This window comes from Thalassophryne amazonica, chromosome 5, assembly GCF_902500255.1.
Source record: "Thalassophryne amazonica chromosome 5, fThaAma1.1, whole genome shotgun sequence".
In the NCBI taxonomy this organism is placed as follows: Eukaryota; Metazoa; Chordata; class Actinopteri; order Batrachoidiformes; family Batrachoididae; genus Thalassophryne; species Thalassophryne amazonica.
Window position 1 is genome coordinate 86,645,816 of NC_047107.1, and position 21,978 is coordinate 86,667,793.

Consider the following 21,978-nt stretch of genomic DNA (forward strand, 5'->3'; position numbering starts at 1 on the left):
TAAACGTCCCTTCATGGACAGCGACATGACGTCTCCAAACCGCACAAAATATTCACAAAGTTCCCGGATGTTAATGCATTTTCAATGGGAATTCACGACCAAACACACAGAAAAACACGTGTTAAAATCCCATTCTGACCTGGATATCGAGCCAGTAAAATTAATTAACATTAAATCATGTTAGGAAAGCATTAAACTTACTCTGACACACACATTCTGAAATATTAGTGTTGAAAGTTACACGGATCTGTGCTGTTAAGCTGCGCTGCTGGGCTGAACCCAGCTGCTGCTGCTGTTTTCAACATAGCGCGGCTCCTAAAACCATTACGAAACATTTTTTTTATATATTAGATTTTTACACAATTATCCTTTATTGACCGAGTTTCATTCATGAAGCCAGTGGTGTGTGTGCACATCTCTGTGTGTGAGTGGTGTGTGTAAGTGTCGTCCATGTCCTTGGATGATACAGGCACAGGCAGGAAACATACACCTGTTTATCAACCAAATGTCACGGACAAAGTGACAAGAATAACCAAAACCACTTACTATGGAAGGAATTATTGTCTCCCTTGTTCCTCCGTTTGTGGCTTTGCCAACATGCACAGCTTTAAGGTATATTCCACCTATTTCTTGACAAGACTAATAGAAGTACACAGTAAACTGCACTCGTCCACAGCGGAGGAGACCCCAACCAGTGATGTCAACCGGACGCACCCTCCGCTGACTTCAACCGATGGCGATTTACATGTCAGTTTAGCGGCAAATTTAATTCAAATAATATTATCTATACTGTGCTCAAACATTCTGCAAGTGTGTGAATAACACTTGATTTTTACCAAGGAATGCACAAACAAATTCTCAAAAGTTTCTGTTCCCCTTTACAGTGTTTTCCTGAGCTTAGAATGAGCCCTTCGTATCTCCATGATAGCGGAGGCTGCCGTGTTGAAACTGTAGCCCAAAAGGGACATACTTATTCTGCATTTTGCAGCATGGCAGGAAGACTGAAGTTAAAAAAAAAGAAAAGGGTAGTGGCTTCCCTTTACACTGCTGACTGGTTGCTTGTGCAGGCAAACAAGTTTGAGAACACTGAGTTTTATGTCACAACAGAAGGCAAGGGAGCATGAATCCCCATCTCCAAAGAAGCCAAAACATGAAGGGAAACAAAATTGTGACCAGCAACTGCCTGATGTAATCTGCAACTTCACCACTAGATGGCTCCACATCATACACACTGTAGCTTAAAAAAATAAAAGAAGCTTTTTCATGGAAGCCCTGAGTATTCACTTCCTCATGGCCCGGGCTGCCTGTCTGCAAGCAAAATATCTAAAATGACAACAAATTAACAAAAACACATGGGCAGGTGTTATTGAAACATGAAAACTTTGTGTCAAAGGGCAGTTAGATTTCAAAGTACATGCTTGAAATGCTCTGTCTCCCACTGACTTGGTGAAACAACGCCCCCACGTGGCCCTCTTGGTTGAGTACAGATAAACAGCATGGTGTTCCAGTTAACGTTTACAGTTGTAAAGCGTTTTGATCCGGATCAGACTTCGTGCGATCAGCGTCACATCTGACCTGGCGACACTTAACAGCTGGAAAAGCTGTGCACGCGTGTGCACGCGCGTGTATCTGTCTTTATCCAGCTCTCAACCCTCCCTCTTCTTCCTACGTCACCGCATCAACTAAAGATCGCACCAGTCTTCAGCGCTCCAGTTGCGCGCTGAGCTTCTGTGCCGCAAAAAAACAAACAAACAAAAAAAGGTTCCGCACACGCAGCAGGGAGCAGAGCATCTGTTTCTCTCGGGCGTCCAAGTCAGATGAACTGAGAGGAAATGTCGTTTTGTGCATTTTATTTTCATCTGCACGCGTAGCTCGTCGGCAGCCTGTGCGCTTGGAAGAAACGAAGGTGAGTGAAGTTATGTTCAAACTTAAGTCATGTTCGTTAAGTTGGATCCTGTGGTGTTAGTGCACTTGTCCGTAGTCTGCGCGCACATCTGCAACTTTTGTCAGCGTAACAAACTTCGTTGTCCGCCATTGTTTAATCACTGTCGGCTTTAACCGCAATCAACATCAAAAATCTAAAAGAGAAACATCCAGTGTGCGTTTTTACGCCACAGCAGCTGAGCAGAAATAATCAGTTCGTGCGTAATGGTGACACAGGATTTGGGAAGCAAAACTCCAGGGGAAAATGTGCATCCAGAGGTAGAAAACCGTGCATGTGTGGTCCGCCTTCATAAATCCCAATCATCGTGAAATGAGCCACGCGCGCACAAACCTGCATGCTTTTCCTCCCACCGTTTCTTGTGAATAGATGTCGACTCTCATGTAGTAATACTAATTAATTACAACTAAGAAAGGCAATTTCACCGATTGTGAAAACGAGCTACTCATCAGAGAGCTGTGGAAAAATGTTTTATTTGGTGGTCTGGGTCCATCCTTACGCACAGCCATTACGCACGGCTGCTCTTAATTATACCCACTAAAAAGGGGAAATGACTAAAACATTAACACGGCTGCTTATGGAATTTAGTGCGCACTCGTGTATTTATAGTGCTCTTGGTAACCTGTGCACGTTAAATATGTGTGTGTGCGTGTGTGTGCGCGTGAGCACAAATTTCATACGTTTAGCGATGATAAGCAATCCTGCTTTTCCCCGCGATAATTTTGTCTCATTTGAAGCTTCCAATTTACCACATCTGGCTCCACTTGGTATGATTTAAAGACAATAACAACAACAACGACAAAAAAAAAAAAAACAGTGTACGTGCGCCTACTTTGATACTGCGTATTTCTGCCGGAATGTGTTATGTGTCGGACGCAGCTTGGAGAACCGACCAGCGTTTGAAGGACCCAGTATGAAATAAGCAGAGCACGGTACAAAGGCTAACTGAATTTAATACATAACAGTGATACACAAAATAACAAAAGAAAGTGCGGTCTGGCGTGGTGCGCTCCCAGCAGCGCTAACGGTCCGGAGCCAGAAGCTGTTCGGACCCAAGGACCCCGCCGACACCCCCCAGGTGGCCGCATCAAACCGAGTCTGTGAAAGAAGGAACCATTATGTGAGTCCACACTCTACACACAGAGAGAACACTTAAAGGTGTACAAACAGCAAACACTTCCTGGCTTGATTACTAATCAGCTTCCCAACCTGCAGGCATGGAACATCCAGTTCACAAAACTCCACTGCAGTGGAAGCCGATACATGACTAACATACAGCTCAATATAAAAAGGTGTGAGGGACACCACATTTACTGACTGTATAAATGTTAGTCACAAAATCTAACGTACCTCAGGAAGTGTGCTGACGAGCGTGAGACCTCACCCCCTCCTCTTTCACAGACCGTGCATCAAACCCTGGATGTTCTCTGCATCCACTGATGATGAGATGGCTCCCGAGACGACGATCTCACCCGTCTGGTCACAAGGTCGAGTCTCTGGCAAATATACACTGTATACTCCAGTCTTAAATGCCACCATGTTCCAATCCATATAGATGCACCTCAGCTGTGAGTCCTGACGAGCCGCAGGTGATCAGGGTGAGGTCCTGATAACCTCAGCAACACAGCCACTCAGTCCCACATGCAAGCCACCTGGAAGGAAAAACAAAAGACAGAAACAAAAAGGCAGCCAGGCCCCCCAGCCATACAACAGAATGCCAGATAATGTGTGCAGAGAATGCGTTTTTTTTTTTTTTTTCTTGCGAACAAATAGTTTCTAAATGAGGCCTAATGACGCTAATATATATATATATATATATATATATATACACAAGGGTAGGCTGAAAAGTTCTAAGGCTCACTATAATGCAGTTAATGCATTATTCCTTCATGGGGAGCCTTAGAACTTTTCAGCCTACCCTCGTATATCACATTATCTTATTTTCAAAATATTTATTTACCCAAGATCATATTCTTGCAAATGTTAGATACAAAAAGAAAGTACCATGTTTTAGTGCTGCAAGAGCACGATGGTGACAAATTTTAGATGTGAAGTTCACGTTTTCATATGTGAATTTGGAATATACTTGCATATCAAAGACAGTTGTCATGTTTTCAACAAACAAATAGTTTCCATGAACTCATTCTGTGATTTTGATACAAACTTGAGTATTTAATATGCACGAATGCATTGTGGATTATGCCTGAATAAGGCAGTCCCATTTTTTTTTCAGGGGAGAAACGCATATTTGTAACAGTGCAGTATTACAAATGTATGTCAGGCATATGGGTGGCACAGTGGCTTCACGGTTGGCACTGTTGTTTCACAACGAGGAGGTTGTGAGATTGCTTCCCAGCTGGTCCTTTCTGTGCGGAGTTTGCATGTTCTCTGTGTTTGCGTGGGGTTCCTCTGGGTGCGCCAGCTTCCTCCCACTTCCAAAGACAGGCAGGTTAGGTGAATTGGTGACTCTAAGTTGATTGTAGGTGTGCATGCAGGTGTGAATGTGTTTGTCTCTCTATATGTGGCCTTCCGATAGACTGGTGCCCTGTGCAGGTTGTACCCTGCCTTATGCCCTATGACTGCTGGGATAGGTTCCAGCCTCCCTTAATTGGAGTAAGCAGGTATTGAAAATTAAATAATGTAGGGCATATCTTCACTATTGCAACTAATGAACATTTGTCTTATAGTCTTTGTCTCAAAGAAATCATTCAGTGCAATTAAGCATATATCCATCAGCAAAATGGATGAGCTTTGGATGAGTATTGGCTTTAATCTCTTTTGCCACTGTACACTATAAACAATAGCCAGAAAATACCATCAAAGTCCAATCTTATTTTGTGTCTTATTCAAACATGACCCATTTAATTGCAGCTTTCCAAATTCCATACACAACTTTGCACATAATCAACATCCCATTTGAAGTCAAAAATCAACACGTACGAGGTCTGTGATGAAAAAAGCGGTCCTTTTTATTTTTTTCAAAAAATAAATGGATTTGATTCATATGTTTTTACATCAGACAAGCTTGAACCCTCGTGCGCATGCGTGAGTTTTTTCACGCGTGTCGGTGACGTCATTCGCCTGTGGGCAGGCCTTGAGTGAGGAGTGCTCCACCCCGCCCATCGGAATCTCTTTGTCTGAATATCCGAGTGGATATCCCTCACACTATTCGAGAAATTAAGCTGGTTTTCGGTGAAAAGTTTAACGGCTGATGAGAGATTATGGGGTGTTTCTGTCGGTGTAAGGACTTCCCACGGAGCGGGACATCGCGCAGCGCTTCCAGGCACCGTCGTCGGCCTGTTTCGACCTGAAAACATTCTAATTTAAGGCTTAATTCACCCAGGACATCGTGAGAGAACAGAGAAGATTCAGAACAGGCCGGCATGAGGACTTTATGCGGACATTCCACTGTTTAAGGACATTTTGTAATGAAAGACGTGCGCGCAAATTCACAGAGTTGTTTCCGTGACGACTCGGCGAATCTGTGTGCGCCGCGACAGGAAAAACACCTCCGTGTTGAAAACCATTTGTAAAATTCAGGCGGCTTTTGATGGCTTTCAACAAGTGAGTAACTGAGAAATTGTTTAACAGCTTGGGCATGTTCCAACTTGCCCATTAAGGTTTCCAACGGAGGTGTTTTTCCTGTCGCGACCCCCCGCGGTCGGGTCCGGCCCGACATGCGACTCTGCCCGCACGTTCTTTCATTACAAAATGTCAGTTAACAATGGAATGTCCGAATAAACTCCTCATGCCGACTTCTTCTGAAAGTTCTCTGTTCTCTGACGACTTACTGGGTCAACAGAGCCTGAAATGTGGAAGTTTTCAACTTGAAACGGCGAGACGCTGCCGCCTCGAAGCGCAGATTGCCGTCAGGCGCCGTGGGCCATCCTTAAAGCGACACTACCAGACCAAAATTTCTCATCAGCCGTTAAAATTTTTACCGAAAACCAGCTGAATTTATCGAATGGTGTCCACTCAGTTGTGCCTTACAGTTTTTGAAAAAAAGTTTTATCAAACAAAGCAGCAGTCTCTGAGCCATTCCTCAACAATGAAAAAACAATGAGAGGGTGGGCCACTCCTCACTCAAAGACTGCCCACAGGCGAATGACGTAACCGACAGGCGTGAAAAAACTCTTGCATGCCCACGAGGGTTCAAGCATGTCTGATGTAATCACACGTGATTCAAATCCATATGGTTTTTGAAAAAAATAATAAGGTCCGTTACTTTTATCACAGACCTCGTATATGTTCAACATCTACACAAATATCAACTTGCACGTTGGCCGTGGGGATCCACGGGTTCTAGATTGGGCAGTGTTTATAAAATAGGTAGCTGAGATTTTTTTTAAGTGTGGTAATAAATTCTGCAAAGTTTCTATAATGATTTTAACTGAAAGTGCAGGAAATTAAAATTAGAGTTTTGTGAATTATTGTACTTATTATTTGGCACATTTAGATTATGTCATGTTTTACATCTGGCAACGTTGAGACATTTCCTTTGTTGAGAGTTTGTCTGGTTATTAGGACTAATTAATGGTGATATCGATGTCCATTGTTCAATCTTGTTACCTGCTATCCCAAATTTCTCCAAAAATATTAGTCCTATCACCTTTCCATTTTGGCGGCATTCATCCTTGATCCAAAATACATAAGCATACCAAACAGCAAATGTCAGCTCTGCCCAGTTTTTCTGTGATTGAAGTTGCACACACTTACACAGAGGCCACTTTGCTATTAATATATAGATGTGGATATAAAGTATGGACTCAAAGTTATCTCACAGGGATTACGCAACATTTTTTAAATGATCAAACTGCCATCACTTAAAGTGACAGCCAACAAAAATAAACTGAAAACAAAGAATCAGCATCAATGAAATTTATTTTTGAACCAAAACTTTCATTTGTCGACAGTGTTGTTTGTTTAATTTTGCCTGGTGAGTCTCTTTCCTGCCCATTGCTCACTTCATGGTGCTAGTGGGAGAATAAAGTTCTAGTTCTGAAGCCTTTGTGCAGTTAAAGTGACTCTAGCTTTGGTAGCATGTCGTTCGGAAAACAACGGCTGGTGTCATTGATTAAGTTGTGAATCTGCAGATAAGTGTCCAGTATCTCATAGATATGTTTTACTGAGCCAAACAGTTTCCTGTGTGGTTTTGAAGTTTACATTAATTCTTTAATCTGTGGCACGACAGAGACTGACGTCACAACCTGAAGCATCAGGAAATCTATCTAGAAATAATGCCAATTAAAATATGACTTTAATACATCTGTGGCTCACTACAATTTTTTCTCCACTTTAATTTAAAGGCAAACATACTGACACATGAATCCAATCAAGGTGTTTATACTTCCACAGTCATTTATTTCTCACACCATCTGAAGCATTGTACATTAGTCATGCTTTTTCTACCAAAGGGGGTGTTCACACTGATGTTAGGTTAGGAAAGAGGGGGGTGAACTATCAGCCTGATGTTAGGTTAGGAAAGAGGGGGGTGAACTATCAGCCTATTGTTCTCCAAAATCAACCTTTTTAGTTAAACCTTTTTTGTACCCTTGATAAAGGATACCTGGTTTCTTAGCATTAGATTTCTAATCTGGTCATGTTCCAAGATAAAGGAACCCACAAACCTCTGCCTCAGTCTACCCCATGCTGGACACTGTCCCAAAAAATGGAGAGACGTCTCAGGTTCCTCCCCACAGGCTGTACATGTACTGACCTGTTGGTGCAGTTGACACCCCCACAACAGGCTCTGGACCCACAAATTTAGTTGAGCTCCCTGACTTTGCGAGCCGGTCTGTTCTCTCATTAGCTGGAATGAATGTATGACCAGGTACCCATTACAACTACATCATTAATGTCTTCCAGTGTGTTAAGTGTCTGGTCACAGTCCCACACCAAAGCTGATGAGAAGAGTGGCCCTGACTATCTGAGTAAATAAAACCTCTTACACCTAAAATTGAGTAAATAAATCTCTTACACCTAAAATTGAGGCTCTACACAATAAATGGCAGCAAACACCTCAGACTGAAAGACGGTGGTGTATTTGCCCAGTGTGAAGCTCTTTTCCTGTGTCAGGCCGTCGTGTTGTATTAACACTCCAGCTCCGACTTTCCCCCGATCAATGATCCGTCTGTAACACAAGTGATTAGAGGTGAGGCTGTGTTCAGAGCCAGTTCTGACCATGACTATCTCCCTGTTATCACGACAAAATTTATTCACAAAAGAATATCTTTTTCCTACCCTATCACTTGGGAAAGTAATAAGCGGAAGATCCGCTGATAGTCTTTCCCTGATTAAGGTATATATACAGTTGTGCTCAAAAGCTTACATACTCTGGCAGAATTTTAATGAACATTTGGTATATAATCTCTAAATATGTGCAGTTTACCCCCGTCACTCACAAGGTAGTAACTTGTAGAAGCAAGTTTGTTGGAACTTACCTATCTTGCCTTTTTAAAGTTTAACCATCTTTGTAGTTCCGATACTGTTGCTGCATCGAATGGTGAGTTAATAACAGCTCCAGGTACATTATCTGGGTCCAAAAAAGTATCTTTCTTTGTGTACATCCATGGATGCTGGCTGTAGGCATACAGACGAAGTCAAGATGCATTGCACAAGGGCTGCTTCCGGACATGACACATGAAACCAATCAAGGCGTTTATATTTCCCTGGTCCAGAGGCATTATGGTCTGAGGTTGTTCGCTCCCCTTGGAAACTGAGAATGAACTGGTCTATTTTGTTTATAGACTTATTCTCATGAGAACTACTCTGACTATGTGGGAGGTGATGGTCTAGTGGTTAGGTGTTGGGCTCGAGACCAGAGGTTCCTCGGTTCATTCCCCAGCCTGACGGTAATATCACTAAGGGCCCTTGGCACGGTCCTTAATCCCCTACTTGCTCCCGGTGTGTAATGAGTACCTTGCATGGCAGCACCCTGGCATCAGTGTGTGAGTGTGTTTGTGTGAATGTGAAGCATAATTGTAAAGCGCTTTGAGCGTCTGATACAGATGGAAAAGCTCTATATAAATGCAATCCATTTACCATTTATGCCAAGCCATTTTATTGTATTTGATGTCTTGGATTAAAAAAAAAAACAAAAAAAAAAAACCGCTGTTGACATAAATATAATCCATAACACTGACGAAAGACACTTTTACTGATTAAGCCAAATTAGCAGCAAAAGGTGTGATCAATTATTTGTTGCCGTGTTATTATATTGTACAACTGTGATTATGCTTATCAAACTATATTACTATATACTTTCAGGAATACATCAGAGTTGTTGTGATTCATACAATGTTGTAGCCATGCCGCTCCGTGCACACTTGATCCAGTCAGATCTCATAAGTGAAGCAGAGTGGATCCTGTTTAGTACATGGCTGAAAAACTACTTAGACCAGGGCTGCCCAAACTTTTTGCCTCCAAGGGCCAAAATGAAAATGTGACAATGGGCCGCAGGCCAAATATAGCAATTTTACTCATGATGCAGAAATAAATGTAACAACGTTGCTTTAATTAACATAAAGGAATGAATGTTTAATTTTTCAACTAAGTGCAAATCAAATGCAACACAACAAACACAACAAATTGCAAGAAAATACTGCAAACTCAAGTGGAGTTTGGAGTTTGAGTTTAGTGGAGTTTACATCAATGTGTCTCACTAGTGACTAGTGAGACACATGAAGCTGATCTTTGCACATTATTAGCCTCTCAATGTTTGGTTGGAGCTGGCAAACTGCCAAGGTAAGTATGTCATCCAGGTGTGAGTCAGTCAGGGTACCTCTGAGCCTGGACTTGTTTAGGTTCATCACACTAAAGGTCTGTTCACAAATGTAAGTGCTGCCAAACAGTGAAAGCATCACCTGTGCATGCTTCTTAATGTGTGGGTAGTTTTGTAGTGAGACCTGTGTGTAGAAATCCTTAAGACTCAGTGACATTAACTCCATCTGAAGGTGGTCTGGGACAGAGTCTGGGCTAACACTGAAGGGTTGTGAGAACAATTCCATATCTCCAGCACTTTTTCTGAAGTCCATAAACCGCACATCAAACTCCTCGTTCAGGTTGCTGACAAGTCCTGCATATTCACGCAGCTTCTCCTCAATCAGGTTTACTTCTCTCAGACTAGGGAAGTGAGTCACGTTTCCTGGAAACAAATAAACAGCCTAAGTTTTCACTACAATTATCAGCACAACTGCCACATAAGCTCACAACAGTAAATGCAACAGTGCATTTCAAGTAAAACACGCATCTATACTAAGCGTCTCCCACACCACGGAGAACTCAGATGTACAATGGCGCACAGACATGACCTGCACGTACTTACATCAAGTATAAATACAGACCATTATATACATGTATACAGTATACAATTTTTATGATCAGTCTTACCTGCTGACAGATGTCGAGAGAGTAGCCCCAGCTTCATTTGAAAGGCCTTGATGTGATCATAAAGCTCGCTGATAATCTGATCCTTGCCTTGAAGCTGAACATTCAATGAGTTAAGCAGGTCCGTAATGTCCACCATGAAAGCCACGTCACAAATCCAACTGTTTTCTTTAGGAACTTGGATGTTACTGTCCTTGGTCATCAGAAAGTCTGCGATGAGATGGCGCAGCTCAAAAAATCTTTTAAGCACTTTCCCTCTGCTAAGCCAGCGAACTTCTCGGTGGTACAACACATCTCTGTATTGAGCATCGACCTCGTCCAAAAGAGCTCTGAACTGGCGGTGTGAAAGAGCTTTTGAGCGTATGCAGTTTATGATTTTAATGACGTCGCGCACAACGTCTCCAAGCCCGATTGATTTGGCACACAGCTGTTCTTGGTGCAGGATACAGTGGTATTGGGTCAGCTTACCTCCACATTCAGCAACCTTTTGAGACACCAGTGTGGCAAGACCTGCTTTTTTGCCAATCATTGCAGGGGCACCGTCCGTCGTGATCCCAACCATTTTGTCCCAGCTCAAACTGTACTTGTCCAATACTCGTTCAACAGCCTCAAACAAGTCCTCGCTTTTAGTCGTCCCATGCGGCGTCTCTATTCCAGCCAGCTCTTGAGAGATTTCCATGTTGTCACTCACTCCTCGGATAAAAACTAAAAGCTGTGCTGAATCAGAAATATCCGTGCTCTCATCACACGCCAGTGAAAAAACTGAAAATCTGCGTGTTTTTGCTTTAAGTTGTTCCTTAAAGTCCCAGCTCATGTCTTCAATACGGTGTGTCACCGTGTTGTGGGAGAGGCTGATTTGAGAGAAGAGCCTTGCCTGGGATGGACACACAAGTAACGCCGCTGTGGACAGACAGTCTTTGACAAACTCGCCTGTTGAAAATGATCTTCCAGTCTTGGCAATAAGGGCTGAGATTTCATAGCTGGCCCGGGTCACGCTGTCCTGGACAGAGGATGGCCGTGCTAGGGAACTTTGTTGTGAACGAAGTTTTGCTAATAAGTCACTAGCCTTCTTCTTACGTGCATCTCCTTGGTATGTTGAAAAAGCTGCATGTTTTGTCTCGTAATGGCGACGTATGTTGTACTCCTTTTGTACAGCCACAGACTGATTACAAATGAGACAAACCGGCCTACAATTAATGTCTGTGAAAAAATATTTTTCCTCCCACGTTTGTTTATAATGCCTCTTGTCCGTATGCCACTTCCTTTGGTGCTCCATGTCCACTGATTTAAGACCGTGAAATTGATGCTGCCAGCGCAAAGGTTCATGGGAAATCTTCCCAAATAAGTAAAATATATATTTTGTAATATAACATTTTTAAAAACATATTTGAAAATAGAAATAGAACACACAACAGTGTGACATACCCACTGTGTTAAAATAATGTATTTTAAAGACCTTCGAGTTTGGTATGAACAGTGCACCATGACTGAGAAGTAACTGTCCATGCAGCCCTATATAAAGCATTCACTTTGTAGGAAGGGACACAGGTTGGCTTAGCAGCTGAGCAAGAGTTGTCAATGTTGGGTATTTTCTCCTCCAAACATTCTTAAAACCTTTAACAAGACAAACAGAGTCAAGAACCACCAGTGAGACAGAAAGTCAAATTTATCTCGCGAGGAGTGCAGTCAGGCTGTACACCAAAGCTACACTAAAGTCTGGCCTGCGCTCCTGCTCTTTTTATTGGAGAAGCCCTAACCACATCATAAAACTTGTCCTAAGGGTGGGGGGAACAACGCAAGACAAGTTTCTTCCCGTAACATAAACACATACGTCAATAAGTGCATCTGCGTGGAAAAACAGTTTCTTTAATCTTATCAATGGAGGTCAGCACATCCCGTTCGTCTGTTGCACTTATCATCTGTTCTGCATCTGCCTGGAGTGTCCTGTTCTTTATACTAAGCATCACATATACAAGGCCATAAATTCACAACGGTCAAAACAACCTCCAGTTCTTTACTCCCAGTTCAGACTGACCCCAGCATGCTAAAACAAAGTTGAATAACAAGTACATTCTCAGGGTTACTTTTAAGACAGGTGCATAACAGCACAATAACAGAACAAAGACAAAGGTACAAATGTTTAACAGTGATAAAAATATATATATATATATACTCAACAAAAATATAAACGCAACACTTTTGGTTTTGCTCCCATTTTGTATGAGATGAACTCAAAGATCTAAAACTTTTTCCACATACACAATATCACCATTTCCCTCAAATATTGTTCACAAACCAGTCGAAATCTGTGATAGTGAGCACTTCTCCTTTGCTGAGATAATCCATCCCACCTCACAGGTGTGCCATACCAAGATGCTGATTAGACACCATGATTAGTGCACAGGTGTGCCTTAGACTGCCCACAATAAAAGGCCACTCTGAAAGGTGCAGTTTTGTTTTATTGGGGGGGGGGGATACCAGTCAGTATCTGGTGTGACCACCATTTGCCTCATGCAGTGCAACACATCTCCTTCGCATCATCCGTGAAGAGAACACCTCTCCAACGTGCCAAACGCCAGCGAATGTGAGCATTTGCCCACTCAAGACGGTTATGACGACGAACTGGAGTCAGGTCAAGACCCCGATGAGGATGACGAGCATGCAGATGAGCTTCCCTGAGACGGTTTCTGACAGTTTGTGCAGAAATTCTTTGGTTATGCAAACCGATTGTTTCAGCAGCTGTCCGAGTGGCTGGTCTCAGACGATCTTGGAGGTGAACATGCTGGATGTGGAGGTCCTGGGCTGGTGTGGTTACACGTGGTCTGCGGTAGTGAGGCTGGTTGGATGTACTGCCAAATTCTCTGAAACGCCTTTGGAGACGGCTTACGGTAGAGAAATGAACATTCAATACACGAGCAACAGCTCTGGTTGACATTCCTGCTGTCAGCATGCCAATTGCACGCTCCCTCAAATCTTGCGACATCTGTGGCATTGTGCTGTGTGATAAAACTGCACCTTTCAGAGTGGCCTTTTATTGTGGGCAGTCTAAGGCACACCTGTGCACTAATCATGGTGTCTAATCAGCATCTTGGTATGGCACACCTGTGAGGTGGGATGGATTATCTCAGCAAAGGAGAAGTGCTCACTATCACAGATTTAGACTGGTTTGTGAACAATATTTGAGGGAAATGGTGATATTGTGTATGTGGAAAAAGTTTTAGATCTTTGAGTTCATCTCATACAAAATGGGAGCAAAACCAAAAGTGTTGCGTTTATATTTTTGTTGAGTGTATATAATCTTTAACATTTCCCTCCTGTTATCGCTTGTTAAACATATAGTAGGCATCACCTAGCTTAGCACTTCTTTTGAGATTTTCACTAAGAGGATCATCATGGTATGTTCTACAGGCTTACACCCCAGAGGTTATGTCATCATTGTCATCATCATCGGTGTCTGGGTCATCATACTTCCATTGGTCTGGGTACAGGTCATGAGAGCCCTCTTCCTCTTCGTCGTCGTTTTGCCCCAGGAGTGGATATGAAGCTGGTCCCCCACCTGGTCCTGGACCTATTGCTGTGGTTATCATTCTATTTACAAGGCCTCGAAGACATGGAATACAACAACATCCAGACAATGTTAGAATCGCAGCAAATACTGCTATAGACACTAATAGTGAAGAAATCAAAGACCTCCATTTTCCCATCCCTTCCAGCCACCAATCCCAGCCTTCGGTGTTTACTCCACTGTGCTCTTTCATCTTCCTGTTCAACGTCCTCAGCCCGTCGATGGCTTGAGTGAGGCTGCCATCTGCAGCTGTGTTGTTGGGAATGAATGTGCAGCATTGTTCTCCGAACATGGCACAAACACCTCCTTTCTCTGCCAACAACATATCCAGAGCAATACGGTTCTGGAAGGCCATAAGGGACGTGGCTTCTAACTGCGAATGGACAGCCTTAAACCCTTCCTCAGTCCAATTTCCTAATTTCTGTACATTGTAGTGGATGTAGTTTATTCTGTCCACGTTCTTATTAATTGAACACCACCAACAGATGGAGGATTCGAATCCAGCTGCTATCTGATCAGCCAGTTTATACTCGTCAGGCACTCCTCTGGGGACTCCTATCGCATCAATATATGTTGGATCTCCCACTCCTTTCCAATCTCGTTTTACTCTATGTCTGACTATGCCTTTCTGCCAGTCTTCAGGAATGAGAGAGGCTGTATATGTCATGACTTCTTCAGGTGTCATGGGCATGGCTTTAACTGGTAACAATAATGATATAAATGCACAATAACCTGACACATTTCTTGGCAGTCTGTCAAAGATTCTGTTATCACCACACCACCACCATACGTCACTCCTACTGACAGGTTTGAATGTGGGAGTACTATGGACCACATCCTTACACCAGGCAGTGTGGTTTAAGCTACCCAAGGTCTTACTTGTCCCTGTCAAGTTTACACATGTATGGTTAGCATGCCCAACTTTGCTTGAAAATAAAGGTTTAATCTTAGTCAATTTGGTCAATGGATAGATCTTGTCCCACTTAGAACAATTGTTGTTTGCTGCAGTGTATGTCTGTGTCATTACAGTCAGCAGACAGTCTTTGGGTAATGCTGCCGGTATTACCTGTAATATAGGTCTGGGTCCCATACATACAACACAGTCCTTCTTTGCAGCTAGACCTGCTTGTTCTGCCATTAAAAGCCAATTGTTATTTTGTCCACTAATTCCTGTGGTTACCAGGAACCAGTCATCTGTTTTCATGTGTTTTGTGCCTTGTATGGACACCCCCTTTGACGTACTTAATTCTGTCAATATTGGTTGCTGTACTCTATCTGTTTCACAGAGGAAAAAATGGAAATACGGATGTTTTCCTGATTTGTATACCCAAAGGAGGAACAACCAACAGTCTCCCTTTATATCAGGTGGGAATATGGTTCCTTTTTCTGTGGTATTCACCACTATAAACAGCTTATCATCTGTTTGATACATTTTAAGAATTTGACTCTGGTACTTAGCCCACTCGGTTTGTGCCCATCCTGGTGTCCATCTACTCCATTCATCGGCTACCAACGTTTCCCATCTCTTATCTAGCTGATCATTGGTCATATACCATGAGAAACTATTTCCGTAATTAGTCCCTCTGTCACCATCCCATGTTCCATGGGTAAGAGCACTATATGGTACAGAGATGACCACAGAAGCATTTCTAGGAATGCAGGCTTGTACACCAAATCGGTACGCATTGTTCCTATCACACCTATGTACTGTGGCATTTGTTATCGGACTGGGGTCTTCGTTACTTCTTTTTGGTCTCTGCAATCTGCGGATGTGATCCTTATTATCATGTCCCGTGCTTATGGCTTTTAATAATAAGCCCAATCCGAAAAAGAAAAGTAGCATAACAAGGACTGTCCATGGGGTCCAGGAACCCTCGTTCTTTTTGTTTTTTTCTTTCGCCATTTCTGCACACTACAGCACACCTATGTTCAGAACAGTGGCTTCTTAATGTCTTCTGCTAGCTTTCGTGTCTAACCTGGATCTTAACACCAAGCTCACACACTATTACTAGTCTTATCCTACTGTTCTTACTGTTTGTCTGTGTCTGCAGAAATGACTTTCTTACAGTGAGTTAAATGAATCCATGTACATCTTTCCCCAATTTTCAAGGCTGTGGGTGTTGTGAGTAGTACTTGATGGGGCCCTTCCCATTTAGGTGAATGCCAGTGTTTTCTCTTGATGCTTCTTATCAACACCCAGTCTCCAGGTACCACTTTAGGGTCATCCTGTGGAGAAATGGGATCATCAGTGTTTGAAACTCTCCCTCGTTGTCTTTCTAACATCTTCCTCATGTAATCTGCCAAATTGGCTTCCTCAGGTACATCCCAAATTTGCCCATAATATGGCAATCGGTATTTTCTGCCAAACAATGTTTCATACGGTGTCAACCCCATGGTACTAGTTATGTTTATATACATTTTTACCAAATCTACACAATGTGTCCATGGTCTGCCTGTTTCTTCCATTGTCTTTCTAAGTCTGTTTTTTACTGTTCCATTCATCCTTTCCACTAATCCGGCACTTTGTGGATGATAAGCACAATGATTTTTGAGATTAATCTGTAGCGCTTCTCCTACGTATTGCACTATTGTATTAACAAAATGCGCTCCATTATCTGAATAGACTGTTTCTGGTATTCCAAATCGTGGAATGATGTCTTTGCACAATGCTTTAGCCACTGTAAGTGCATCTGCATGTTTTGTGGGGAACAATTCTACGCATTTTGAGAACGCATCAATTATGACTAAACAAAATTCTTTTCCTTCATGTTTACTCAGCTGTATATAATCCATATGAATCACTTGAAAGGGATATTGTGGTGTTGGAAATTTGCCTCTTTGGGGTCTCAAATTGCCTTGTGAGTTGTGTTTTGCACATGTCATGCATGCTCTACAATGCTGTTTTGCATATGCATCGAACCCATAAAGACAAAAAATAGATTGCAATTGCGATATCATATCCCCTGATGAGACATGCGTCACGCCATGGCTCATGATAGCTGCCCATTTAAACATATTTTTTGGCAATATGGGTTTCTTTTGTGGTCATAAGTACAAATCATTTGCGAATGTAGCTCCTTTGTTTAACCACATCTGCCTTTCTTTCTCAGGTGCCTGCTGTTGCATCTCAGCAAGCAGTATGTGACCTAAGTGCAAATCTGGAGTGGTTTCCTGTACAACAAAAATAGAAGAAGCTGCTGCTGCTGCCGCCTTCGCAGCTCTGTCAGCAAAATCATTTCCTTGTGAAACTATATCAGAGCCTTTGGTGTGAGCCGCACATTTGCATATAGCAATTTGTTTAGGCAATTTCACAGCTTTCAGTAGTGCAGTTAGGAGAGTGGCATGAGTCACCGGCTTTCCAGATGATGTCACCATTCCACGCTCTTCCCACAGTTTTGCAAACACATGCACTGTGCTGAAAGCGTACTGGCTGTCTGTATAAATTGTTACAGCCGTACCTTTAAACAGATAGCAAGCTGCAGTTAAAGCAACTAATTCAGCTGCTTGTGCTGAAAATGACGATGGCAATGAAGCAGAATCCAATACTTCTGAATTTGTGACAACAGCATATCCAGATTGTGTTTGTCCATAAGCATTTTTATTGGAAGAACCATCCACATACACAATTGTACTGTTTGGGATGGGTGTGTCCTGGAGGTCTGGGCGTGCTTTCATACAGACTGTTGCTACATCAAGACAATTGTGCGGCTCACCATCCTCAGGTAAAGGTATCAATGTGGATGGATTCAATGTTGTACAGCGCTCTACCGTAAGGTGTGGTTGTGATAATAGCAAGGACATGCACGAAAGATGTCTTGCTGGGGACAAAAAGCTCATGTTTGTCTGCAACAGGAGTGCAGAAACTGCATGTGGAACTTTCAATGTCAGCTGATGGAATAGAACAACATTACTGCTACTTTGAACAGCCATAGAGGCTGCAATTACAGCTCGCACGCAGTGAGGCAATGCACTTGCTACTGTATCCAATTTGGAAGAATAGTAAGCCACTGGTCGTAATTTTGTACCATGTGACTGTACTAAAACACTTGTCATGAAATTATTTTTACAATCCACTGTTTGAGTAAATGGTTTACTATAGTCAAAACTGTAGATGACACTAACGTTTGTTTTACTTTTACAAAAGCTTCCTCAGCTTCTTTGTTCCATTCCAACACGGTTGACATTGAAATATCATCTTTGTACATCAAATCAGAAAGTGGACTAGTCAATTCTGCATAGCAGGGAATCCATACCCTGCAGTAATTAGTCAGTCCAAGAAATGACATCATCTGTCTTTTAGTTTGTGGTTTCGGAGCATATAAAATCGCTTCCTTCCTGTCAGACAGGATAGTACGCCCTGTGGCTGATAATTCATGTCCTAAATATTTTACTTTATCCCTACACAACTGAACTTTGTTTTTACTCACTTTGTGGCCATTATTAAATAAGAAACATAATAATGCTACTGTGTCAGTTATGCAGTTTTCTCGTGTGTCAGAGGCAATCAAAATGTCATCAACATACACTAATAGTTGGCTATCTGCCGGTGGAACGAAATTAGCTAAACATGCTGACATGACTTGAGAATAAATAGTTGGACTCTCTGCGTAACCCTGCGGTAATCTGGTAAATGTATATCGTTGTCCTTTAAAGGTAAAAGCAAACCAGAATTGACTATCTGGGTGTACTGGCACAGAGAAAAATGCATTACTTATGTCAATTACTGAGAAACTATTAGAATTTGGTCTCAGCGAATTTAACAAGGTGTGTGGATCTGGAACACATGGTGCTCTTTTAATCACAGCAGTATTTACTGCCTGCAGATCTTGAATCATTCTCCACCCCACTGAGGGCGGAGCCTTTTTTACAGGAAATATGGGTGTGTTACATGGTGAATCTGGGCATGGCACTATTACTCCTGCTGTTAACAAATCCTCTATTACTGGCCTGATTCCTTCAATTGCATCAGGTTTCAATGGATACTGTCTTACACATGGTCTGTATTCTGTTTTTGGTCTTATAACTACAGGTTGTGCATTTTTAATCAGTCCTACGTCTGAAGGACCTGTTGTCCACAATCCTGACGGTACTGAAGAAAGAAGATCATCTTCTTCAGGACTCAACTGAAACACTCAGGATTGTGAAGTGGACACATCAATATGTGTTCCGGCTGTCAGCACTAATGAGACATTAACTGGGACTTTATACAATTTAGTTGATGGGCTGAACTCCGTTCGTGGTCCAACTCTGCTCCAATCAGTGGCTGACAAAGCTGTCATGACTATCAGTCCCAAATCTTGCCATTCTGTCAAATATGGTTTACAAAGTGACACATGTAATGGCATACCTGTGAATCTCAATTTTAAAACATCTTCAGTGGCACCTGTCACTGTTATGACAGCTGTGGAGTTGCCATCATGAATCAAATCTGTCATTGTCAGCTTCACAGGTGAAATGTCTTTCAATTTGTTTTCATAGTCACCATCCGGACCTGGAGGATCTTTATGCCACATTGTGACATGCAGGTCAGGTGGTGACATCTTTTGTTCAGGATGTTTCAGTAGGGCTGTTGCTTGCAAAACGACATCTTTACCCCATCCTGCAGCATCTTCTTCAGAAATGTCAAATGTATAGTAATAGTGGAATGTGGGGTCATCGCTTTCTTCTCTCACCATGTTAACACCACCTGTGCGCTTAACAACTAATTTCCCTTGTTCCACAATTATGGACAAGCCCAATGCAGTCAATCCGTCTCGTCCTAGCAGATTTACGGGACACTGTGGCATGTTCAACAATGGCATTGTACACGCCATTCCAAAGGGATCTTCCAAGGTTATGGGTTTAGTAATAGGGACGTCTGATGTTTGTCCATTTGCAGAGCGAACCCTGAAGGCTTCGTTGCTTAGTTTATGGACAGGTATGTTGTTATTACATGTGGTTCTACATGCTCCTGTGTCACAAAGAAATACCACTGGTTGTCCATTTACTAACAAAGTCACTTCCGGTTTTGGTACTGGATTTCCCAGTAAGGCACATAAATCCATATCGCACTCAGATTCGCTGTCTGAAGTGGTGCCATGGATTATGGAATCTAGTCATTGTGGATACTGTGGTTGTGGAGGATTATTCCGTTGTGGAATTCTTCCTGCTGCGCCATCAGCAGGTGGATTCGAACAATTTCTAGACATGTGTCCCTCTCTTCCACAGTTCCAACAAATCAGGGGACCACGTGGTGGCCCTCCCTGTCTGCGCTGCTGTTGCGGTTGCCATGGTCCTTGACGTTGTGGCTGTCCACCTTGTCTGTTCTGCCATGGCTTTTGGGGGCGTTTCCATTTCTTCTGCTGTCTTAAGTTACCCTGCTGGTAATATATTTCATCATCTCCTTGTGCTACATACACTCCTTTGTCGCTGTTACCTGTCTTTTTCTGCTTTAAGACTTCTTCTGCATGACAACAGTGGGTGTGTGTTTCTTCCAATGTGCCTGTAGGCAGTCCAATCCAATGTTTCTGTATCCAAGCTTTTATATCCTTGTTGGATTGCTGGATCAGAGCGTTTTTCAATTGTTGTTCATACACTGGTGTTCCTGGCACTATGCCACTGTGGACCTTAAATACACTCTCAAATCTGCATCTAAACTCTGTCCATGGCTCTTCTTCTTTCTGAGCTGTCCTGGTAATTTCAGTATAATTTATTTTTGGTCCTAACACACCTTTTGCTTGTGTAATCATGGCTTCCACTCGTGTTTTCAAGACTGGATCATCATGTTGCACCGGTACGCCATCCCGGTCTACAGGATTCCAATCTCCGCGTACCTGACTCCATTTAGGGCCACATGCTTTCATCCATACCTGTTGGACCTCAGTTCCATCTAGGTGATACGACTTTCTAATGTTTTCTATGTCTTGCATGAATCCCTCAATGTCAACATGAGGTGATGGTATCATGTCAACTGCTGCTTTGATATCATCAGCATTCCATGTTCGATATACGAGCATGGTTAGTCGATGTCCTGCTGTGCCTGCACGAGGATTTGGTACTTCTATCATAGGATAGGCACCGTCCTGGTCACTGTGTTCCTCCATGGGAGGAGCTGTAGGCACTTTTGTTTGACTGCGTGTTTGTGGCTTTTCTTGTTTTTCACTTTTTACCTTAGGTTTTACTGCCAAATCATACTGTGGTGGCGGTACGTCACCATCCTTTGGTAGAGGAGGATATAACTGTGTTGTTACCGACGATCCAGCCGACGGTGGTTGTTGAGGTTGTTCTGGTTCTCTGTGCTGAATTATCACATCTTCTTCTGCCTTACCTACGCCTTTCTTTTTCCTTGCTTTCTCTAATCGTCGCTTCTCTGCTCCCTTCTGTCTGTTCTCTGCTTCCTCCTCCCAAAACGCCACTAAATCTGCCCCTATTTTCTGCTTCTTTTTCTTATCACCTTTATGTTCCTCTTCTAACCTTTCCTTCAACTTCTGAATACTAGTCAGGTTCAGTCGTCCGTCAAAGTCATGTTTATTTATCCAGGTCTCCAATTTCTTAGTTGCTTTTGGATTTTTTGCTTCCATAAATTTCCAGTCGTCAGTTGATAAATTTCCCTTATTTTTAGACGTCTTACCCCCCATTTTTATTATCCCTTGTTATAATTTGGACTTCAGACGGGGGCACACCTAGGGTGTTCTAAATCTGAAGTTTTCACTTTCTTTGGACGTGACAATTAATTTGCCGTCGTGTGGTTGATTCCTTTCACCTCCCCGTAGGAAGCGGAATCACTTGCCTTTGCTTCCACACACACGGTTGTCACTTACGTTGTCCAAAGTATTACACTCTCACACTTTTATTCTCAAAAACCGGTATTACTTCGTATTTAAAACAGAGGAGTCCGTACCCTCCTTCCGGAATTTAACTACGTGCGTCCTTTGCTAACCGTAGAGGAGTCCGCCCTCCTCGCGGAGTTTAACTGCTTTACATTAACAGACGATTCCACGCCATCGTTTACGGAGTTTAACTGTTTATGTGATCACACTTTTATTCCCTACCGGTACGCGTATATAAACAGAGGAGTCCGCACCCTCCTTCGGAATTTAACTACGTG

General features: G+C 42.6%; 1 protein-coding gene across 1 annotated transcript in view; it reads left to right on the forward strand.

Annotated features, from left to right (window-relative positions):
• Positions 1-1,786: 1,786 nt before the first annotated feature.
• Positions 1,787-21,978, forward strand: part of npffr2a (neuropeptide FF receptor 2a) — a 118,657-nt gene continuing 98,465 nt past the window's right edge. The window contains exon 1 of the mRNA XM_034170792.1: positions 1,787-1,907. The gene's annotated coding sequence lies outside the window, so the exon portion shown is untranslated. The remainder of the gene's footprint in view (positions 1,908-21,978) is intronic.